Here is an 8,714-nt window from a genome sequence, read left to right as displayed (position 1 = left end):
CAGAAGACAATTACCCCCTAGGGGTCCTCGAGGACAGAGGAAGATTACCTGATAGGGGTCTGATAGGACAGAGGGAGATTACCTGATAGGGGTCCAGTAGGACAGAGGAGGACTAGCCCATAGGGTCTCCAAATCATATAGGTCTTATAGGACAGAGGACTCACCCATAGGGTTTCCAAGGTGTAATCTTTACAAAAACTGACTGCCACATCTTTCTCCCATGTAGCAGGTGCTGGGTTCAAACTGCCAGATTCCTGGTGAGGAGCCAACTGCTTTAATCACTGAATTAGCAGCGCTCCTGTTTTACATGAGCCTTTCAGTTCCCATGGAGATTTATAATCTGGGAAACCCTACCTAGGTTGGAATGAGTCAGAATCAACTCAGTGAGAGTGGGCTTGTTTGGGGCTCACGTGTGTATGCGCACGCGTGAGTGTGTGTAATATACCATTATGTACAGACAGGGATCTAGATGTGTTTCAGATCTGAGAATCTTTAAGATTTGGGGCAGGGAGTGCACCCTCAGCAGGGTCTAAGAAGTACCTTGGAATCAAGCACATTCATGTTTAATTAATTTAATTAATTCAGCCAAAAAGGGGGAAAAATAGAAAACCTATTGCCATCAAGTCAATTCCTACCTGTAGCAAACCTATAGAGTGGAGTCACATTGCCCTATAGGTTCCCCAGGAACCCTGGTGACACAGTGGTTACCAGATGGGCTGCTAACGGTAAGGGCAGCAATTGAAAAGCGCCAACTGCTCTATGGGAGAAAGACTGGGCTTTCCACTCCTGTAAAAGCAGTACAGTCTCAGAAAGTCACAGAGGCAGATCTACCCTTCCTATACGATTCAATTGAATGGCAGTGAGAGTCAGTCTCTCTCTCTCTCTCTCATTCCCTCCCTCCTTCCTTCCATAGGTTCCTAAGGTTGTAATCTTTACAGAAGATACTGTATACTGTTCTCCCTCAGAGCAGCTGGTGGTTTGAACCACTGACCTTAATTTAACCACTTGGGTACATAATCTCATGACTGTAAGTAGCCTAAAGTCAGTGCATTCCGGATTTCTGTATACACGCACAGGTTTCTTTGAGAAACTGGGGGTTGTGGATTTGCAGATAAGGCTCTGGGGACAGTATATGTTTATGTGTGTGCTAAGACATCTGTAAAATGCATTTCCTAGCATGTTCACATGCTGGCATGGTTCTCGAGTGCCCAGAGCCAGCCAACAGAGGGCTCAGGATCTACAGCATCAAAGACTGCTTGGCAGACCGCTCTCTTTGAGATGATGTTGAAACCATGTGCTTTAGAATTTCCTTCAACTCTCCAGTGTACATATAGTGTTTATTCTAAAACAACACTTCCAACTACCCCCACTAAGGACAGCCCCCACATAAGGAGACCCTCCTGCTGACCATGAGTGGGTGAGAGGGTGGGACACGCTCTGGATTCTGCTAGACCTCTTCCCCTGTAGGTCAGGGCACTGCCTCCTTTCACGAAGTCCAATCCGGGAGTTCCTAGACAGGCTGCGAGCTGAGTTCTTTAGGTTGGGCTTGTGGCTGGACCTTCAGCCTGATCCTTGCGACCCCTCCACATTACTTTTCTCCTCCAGACAGGTCTCAGGACACCGATCCCAAGGAACTTAAGTGGCCCCCTATGTTTAAAGCAGACTTGACTCATCAAGAGATCATCTTGTTCCCACCAGTGAAAAGCCAAGAGCCCTCAAGCCAGCTCTGGTTCAGGGCCACTCCTTCTGTGTCAGCCTGGACCCATGTTCCCCAGGGAGGGGGTGTTCAGTGACTGAATTTGGGGCAGTTGGTTGCTAAGCTTGTCCTCCACCATCGCCGTTGGAGAACTCCTGGCTCTTAATCTTTGTCTCCTTCCCTGATTCTGCAACATGAGGATGCAGAGTTGACTGGGGGGGGGCTGGGGGGAGGCGGTGATGGTGGAGGGGGATGGTAAGTAAGTAACTGAGAGAATTTGATTTGGTTGCCAGGGTGACTCAGGGAGGGGAAGAAAGCAGCTCTGGGGAACACCATGTGTTGATGATTTGGGGAGAGAGGCCATTGGTGGTCCCTGTTACCTGAGGAAACCAGGGCGAGCGGGAGGGGCCCCACCACACTGGATCCGTGTAAGTATAATGGAGTCGGGGGTTGGATGGGGAGAAGTGATTGTGAGTCATGTACCTGCAAGGAAGGGGATGGGAGGGAATGTGAGATCACTGAGATTCCTTCCTGCCCAAGACACTGACACTGCAAATGTAGTAGGGAGCACAGGCTGGTGTCCCTAGAAACCAATGTGGGGAGCTGGGGACATCCCCCAAACCTTCCCCTGGCTCCAGGCAGAGGGGAAAGATGGCAACACTTAGTGAAGACCTACTGTGTGTGGCAGGCACTTCCCCGGTTCAGGTGCACATGTGATATTTGGTGCTTGTACCAACACAAGGACTATTTTCCAGATGAAGTTAGGTAAAGGAGGTCCAAGTCACACACCTGGAATGTGGCAAAGCCAGTTGCGTGGCCCTCGGAGCCCCTCACTGCGCCCTGATGTCCACACAGAGAGTCTGGGCTGGCAGCAGGGCAAGGGCAGTAGGAGGGGCCTGTGTGTGTAAAGTCCACGGCCAGCCAGGAGCAGAGAGAGAGTGAGAGGGTAAGAGGAATGGAGGCTTAGACTGGGTGAGAGCTGAGAAACCCTCTGGGTGACTTGTCTGCCTCCTCTCCTTATCTGGCTGTTCTCATGAGCCCTAGTGGCATAGTGGTTATGTGTTGGGCTGCTAACCACAAGGTCAACAGTTTGAAACTACCAGCTGCTCTGCAAGAGAAAGATGAGGCTTAGTACTCCCATAGAGTTATAGTCTTGGAACCCACAGGAGCAGTTCAGTCACTAGTGAGTTTGCATTGGTTTTTTGGTATGTCTCCTACTGTCTCCCCTGTCCCCAAGCCTCAGGTATGATCCATAGAGAGAAGGTGAGCATGCAGGCCAGGCATCCCCTGGGAGATGCCCGGGAAGGAGGTGCCCCCCCCTTTTCCCGGGAAATCCTACCTGGTGTCTCCTGGAATTCGCAGACTCGCTCATGCACCCCCTGCTCAAGTCCTGCTTCCTCTGTAGGTTAACTCAGACTGGGAGGTGCCACCCTCCGCCCAGATCCCAAGAAGAGGAGGAAGGACTACCTGGGTCTGATCCATGGGCTTCGGAGAAGATGATCTCTCGGAGCTTTTCCTTACAGCTCATGGGGCTGTCCAGGTTGGAGGAGGCTTTGCTCCACTTCTGGGGAGGAGAAGCCGATGTCTGAGCTGGGAGGCGAGCTGGGCAGCGAAAGGGGGCCCCGAGGTCCGGTGGCTCCTGCGGATGGCAGCATATGTAAATGTACACGGGGTTTAACCAGCGCAGGTGACTGGGGGGCTCAGCCAGGGGCTAGTGAAGGCGAGTGATGCCGCCTCTCTCGGGGTCCCTGTGCCCAGCCAGAGTACAAGAAGGAGGGCGCTGAGAAGGGGAGAAGCCTTTGTTGTTGACTGACTCTGAGCACCCCATGTAGCAGAGCAGACCAACCTCCCAGGGGGCTCCAGGCTGCTGTCCTTACCACAAGGAAAGAACATGCTAGGCATTTCTCAAGGGGAAAGAAACCATTCCAGCCTCCAAGGGCAAGGTCAAAGGAGTCTATGGGCAAAAGTTGAATGGCTAATGCTGACCAGAAGTGGGTGGCTAGAACCCACGCAGAGAAGCCCTGGAAGAAAGGTCTAGAGTTCTGTTTCTGAACGTCCCAGCCTCGGGAATCTGGGGTCCTCGTGAAGTGGAGCTGACTGGCAACCGATTTGACTTTGGTTTGGGGGTAGGTTGTAGGCAGGTGCGTCCCTGGAGAGATTGCGAGTGGCAGGAGAAGGGAGGACCTGCCTGATTATAACCACTGGTGTGATCAAGGCTGGGCCCCTTCCCATCCCATCTCCCCAAAGCTGCTCAGAGGTTCTCAGAGAACTAGCTCCATTTGGATGGCTGGAGGGTGTGCTCCTCAGGCAGGGCAGAGAGCATTAGGATTGTGTGTTCCTGCTGAGGGATCTTTTTGACCTCCCAGGTCCAGGGTCGACCGAGGCGCCCTGGTGGTCCAGCTATTAAACAAAGGTAGGTTGGTCGAAGATGGAATTTTGAACCCACCCAGGGCTCTGACCTGGCTACCTGCTCTGGTAAAGATGAGCAAGCTGATGGGGCAGGTTATGTGGTCTACATCGCTCCACTCCAAGAAAGTCAAACTCACTGCCATCGAGTCACGGCTACCTCATAGGTCCCTGTGAGCTTCCCAAACTGTAACTCTTTCTACAGGAGTAGAAAGCCCCAGCTGTCTTCCTCAGACTGGCTGCTGGCTTTGAACTACGACCTTGCAGCTCACAGCCTAATGCATAACTCCTACACCACCCAGGGCTCCTGAGATGCTGCTTCACTCTAAAGTCAACATGACTGAAGGTAACCACCACAGCATCAAGTTCAAACTCATTAGCCCAGCCACAGGCTGCCTGACCCACTCACTCCACCTCCTCTGATCTTTGCACTCACCACTCCCTGCCTCCACCTCCACCAGGCACATTCCAGGTGCCGGACTTCCTGGTTCCCTAGCCCCATGCCTTCCTTCACTTGGTTCCTCCACCTGGACCACCTTCATCACCTTCCCGGGCAGGATGGAAGTTGACCCGGCCTTAGAGGCCCAGCTCAAACCCTGGCTGGCGTTCCCCGGTTCTCAGTCCCTACTGTGTGTGGCGCTCTCCTGGCTGCAGTCCTTCTGCGACAGTTCTTGCAGCACCTGTCACCTCCATTGGTCTCCCTCCACTCCCCCAGGCACAAATGGCTAAAATCAGAGGGGTGGAGCCACTAGCCAGTTGCCCACAAGTTGGCCTGACTCTCGAGTCTGAGTAGAATGTTGCTCCGTTGGGCATTCCGTGGGTGACTGTTTCAGAAGTAGGTGGTCAGGCCTTTCTCCAGAAGCACCTCTGGGTGCACTTGAATTTCTGACCTTTCAGCCAGTAGCCGAGCCCATGAAGTGCTTGCCCAGCCCAGGGGCTCCATGGGAGGCCTGACTTAAGACACAAGAGCAGGCAGCCTCCCCAAGACACAGCACGACCCAATGCTCCTCACAAGGAACGAATTCCACTGGGGATGCTGGTCTACTTTGATGAGAAGTTCTTTGAGTCAGAGAGCAGAGAGGACTATGACTCAGAATCCAGACCAAGGAGCTCACTGACCCAAGGTGCTTCAATGATAGCTTTTATTTGTTGCTGCCTTTTGAGAAGAGTCAAAACCAGCACTCACCAATCCAACCCTTTCTACAAATCGGCGTTGATGGTCCTCCTAGAATTCGGCAGCCTCCTTTTGTGAAACCTCACCTTCTTTTTCTGAGTTGTCCCTCCCATATTGACATACACTCACTCTGCCTGAGTTTCCTGTCGGACCTCCTGAGTCACTGTTGACAAGTTAATCCCATAGAGATAGATCTTGAAAGCGCATAATACTCAAGGCAGACTTTTTTCCCCACTTCTTATATGAAACTGTTAGGTTTTAAGAAGACTCCAGGGCATATTTTTAGCTTAAGTTATAAATATGATTTCAGGACGATAGTTTTAAGGTTCATCCAGCCTCCAGGACTCCAAAGAATCTGGATTCCACAGAAAGGTGAAATGATGCTTGCAGTGTTCCCCCCTTGAGTGACTGTATGTCAGACAACTCTATCGAAACCACCAGTCTCTCCCCTGGAGAAAAATGGGGCTTTCTCCTCCCGTAAAGAGTTAAAAGTCTTGGAAATCCACAGGGGCCGTTCTACCCTGTCCTATAGGGTCTCTATGAATTGGCATCACCTCTCAGACAGTAAGTTTGGGTTTTGTTGGCTTTATCATGGTCAGTAGGGGTCAGAATCAACTGACAGCCGCCAACGATGAGCCTCTTTCTTATGAGCATTTCCAGGGTTCCCATGTGGCTCCTTCCCCCAGTGTGGGTTTTATATGAGGAAGGAGGAGAACAGAGGATTGTGAAAAGCCATGGGTCTCAGGGAAAATCTGAATATTTAAGCCGTTCCATCTCCTCGCAGATGAGGATCCATATTTGAGTCCAGTCCCAGAACCCTCAGTCTCATCCCACTCTTGGTCACAAATTGCAGGAACTTTGGGGAAGGCCCTTAGCCTGCCACACTCGTGGCTCCTTGGAAGGCATTAAAAAACTTGCATTCCCCAGGGTATACATTCATGAATAAGACAAAGTTTCTGCTCCCCTGAAGCTCAATTCTAGTGAGAAGAACTGGATAATAAATAAGAAGACATCATAAAAAAACTCATGATCTTTTTTGTTTGGAGGAATGACACAAGACATGCCCTACATTTAAAAGAACAAGGAGGGTAGGTGACCCTAAGGGATTAAAAATCCAAATGTAAAGCCCCAAAGAGAAAAACTTACAACGTCCTGGAAAAACCACCACATAAACTCCCTGCCATGGAGCTGATTCTGACTCATGGTGAGAGGCCCTAGTGACCCGATAGGACAGAGTAGACTGTCCCCTTTGGGTTTCCCAAGCTGTAGACCTTTAGCAGGAGCACACAGCCTTCTTTCTCCTGAAGAGGGGCTGATGGGTTCAAACATCTGACCTTACGGTTAGCAGCCCAAAGTGTACTCCACTACGCCACTTTGACTGTGCAGGTTGAAATGATAAAGTTGAGTTTAGGATGCTGTTGTGGTCAGGTGCCATCGAATCAGTTCTGACCCATAGCGACCCTGTGCACAACAGACCGAAACACCGCCTGGTCCTGCGCCGTCCTCACAGTTGCTCCCATGCCTGAGCCCACTGATGCAGCCACTGTGTCCATCCATCTGCTCAAGGGCCTTCCTCTTTTGCTGCCCCTCCGCTTTACCAAACACGGTGTCCTTCTCCAGGGACTGGTCTCTCCTGACAGCATGTCCAACGTATGGAAGATGAAGTCTTGCCATTCTTGCGTCTAAGGGGCACTCTGGCCTTTCTTCTTCCAACACAGACCAGTTGGCCTTTTTGGCAGTCCGTGGTACTTTCAATATCTTCTCCAGCACCACGAGTCAAATGCATCGATTCTTCTATGGGCTGCCTTAGTCGAGGTCCAGTTCTCACATGCAGATGAAGCAATGGAGGACACCACGGCTTGGTCAGGTGCACCTTAGTCCTCAAAGAAACATCCTTGCTCTTCAATACGTTAAAGAGGTTTTGTGCAGCAGATATATCTAATGTAATATGTCTTTTGATCTCTTGACTGCTGCTTCCATGAACATTGATTATGGCTCCAAGTAAGACAACGTCAAACTTTTCTCCATTTATCATGATGTTACCTGCTGGTCCAGTTGTGAGGATTTGGGTCTTCCCTACATTGAGTTGTCATCCATACGGAAGGCTTCGATCCTTGATCTTCATCGGCAAGTGCTTCAAGTCCTCCTCACTGTCAGGGATCAAAGTTATGTCACCTGCATATGGCAGGTTGTTCATAAGCCTTCCTCCAATCCTGAAGCCTCATTCTTCTTCTTATAATCTTGCTTCTGTGGTGATTTGCTCAGCTCGTGTACAGACTGAACAAATACGATGAGAGGATGTGACCCCGATGCACACCTTTTCCGATTTTAACCCATGCAGTGACTCCTTTGTTGTGTTCGCACAACTGCCTCTGGAGGATCCATGTACAAATTCCAAATGAGCACAATCAAGTGTTCCAGAATTCCCTTTTTTCTCAAGGTAAACCACAGTTCTATTATGGTCCACACAGTGGAATGTCTTTGCATAGTCAATGAAATACAAGTAAACACCTGCCTGGTATTCTCTGCTTTGAGCCAAGGTCTATCTGACTTCAGCAAGAGTACCCCCTTGTTCTACATCCTCTTCTGAATCCATCCTGAACTTCCGGCTCTGTCCTGTCAATGTACTTCTGCAACAGTTGTTGGATGATGTTAAGGAAAATTTTACTTGAGTGTGAATATCAATGGCACTGTTCTATAGTTTGAGCATTCTGTTGGGTCACCTTTGTTTGGAATGGGCACAAATATGGATCTCTTCCAGTCAGTTGACCAAGTAGCTGTCTTCCAAATTTCCTGACATAGACAAGTGAGTACTTCCAGTGCTTCTTCAGCTTTCTGAAACATTTCAATGGATATTTCATCAATTCCTGGAGCCCTGTTGTTGGCTAATACTTTCAGTGCAGTTTGAACGTCTCCCTTCAGCACCATTGGTTCTTGCTCATATGCTACCTCCTGAATTCATGGACTCTCAACTACTTTTTGGTACAGTGACTCTGTATTCTTTCCATCTTTTCTGGTGCTTCCTGCGTCATGTAATATTTTGCCATAGGATCTTATAAAATTTCCATTCAAGGCCTGAATTTTTCTTGACTTCTTTCAGTCTCAGATATGCTGAGCGTGTCCTTCCTTCCCTTTGGGTTTTCTAAGTTCTTGCACATGGTGTTTTAATATTTGGCTTTATCTTTTCCAGCTGCCCTCTGAACTTTTCTATTTAGCTCCTTGACTTCATCCTTTCTTCCAGTTGCTTTAGCTGTTCTATGATTGATAGCAAGTTTCAGAGTCTCTTCTGACGTCCACGTTGATCTTTTCTTTCTTTTCCGTCTTTTAATGGCCTTTGCTTTCTTCGTGAATGATGATCTTGATGTCCTCCCACCGCTCATCAGGTCTCTATCATCAGTGTCCACGGAGTCAAATGTGCCCTTGAGATGTTCCCAGAAT

General features: G+C 49.5%; 1 long non-coding RNA gene across 1 annotated transcript in view; it reads right to left on the bottom strand.

Annotated features, from left to right (window-relative positions):
* The window catches only part of LOC123521586, a 12,396-nt gene that overhangs the window by 1,513 nt on the left and 2,169 nt on the right, over positions 1-8,714 (bottom strand). Inside the window, exon 2 of the long non-coding RNA XR_006680001.1 lies at positions 3,164-3,335. This is a non-coding gene — a long non-coding RNA (uncharacterized LOC123521586). The remainder of the gene's footprint in view (positions 1-3,163; positions 3,336-8,714) is intronic.

The sequence above is a fragment of the Echinops telfairi genome, unplaced genomic scaffold (assembly GCF_000313985.2).
Source record: "Echinops telfairi isolate 266 unplaced genomic scaffold, ASM31398v2 ScPeMD7_2;HRSCAF=8, whole genome shotgun sequence".
NCBI classification, from domain to species: Eukaryota; Metazoa; Chordata; class Mammalia; order Afrosoricida; family Tenrecidae; genus Echinops; species Echinops telfairi.
Note: the sequence above shows the minus strand (reverse complement) of the source record. Positions and strands in the feature narration are given on the sequence as shown.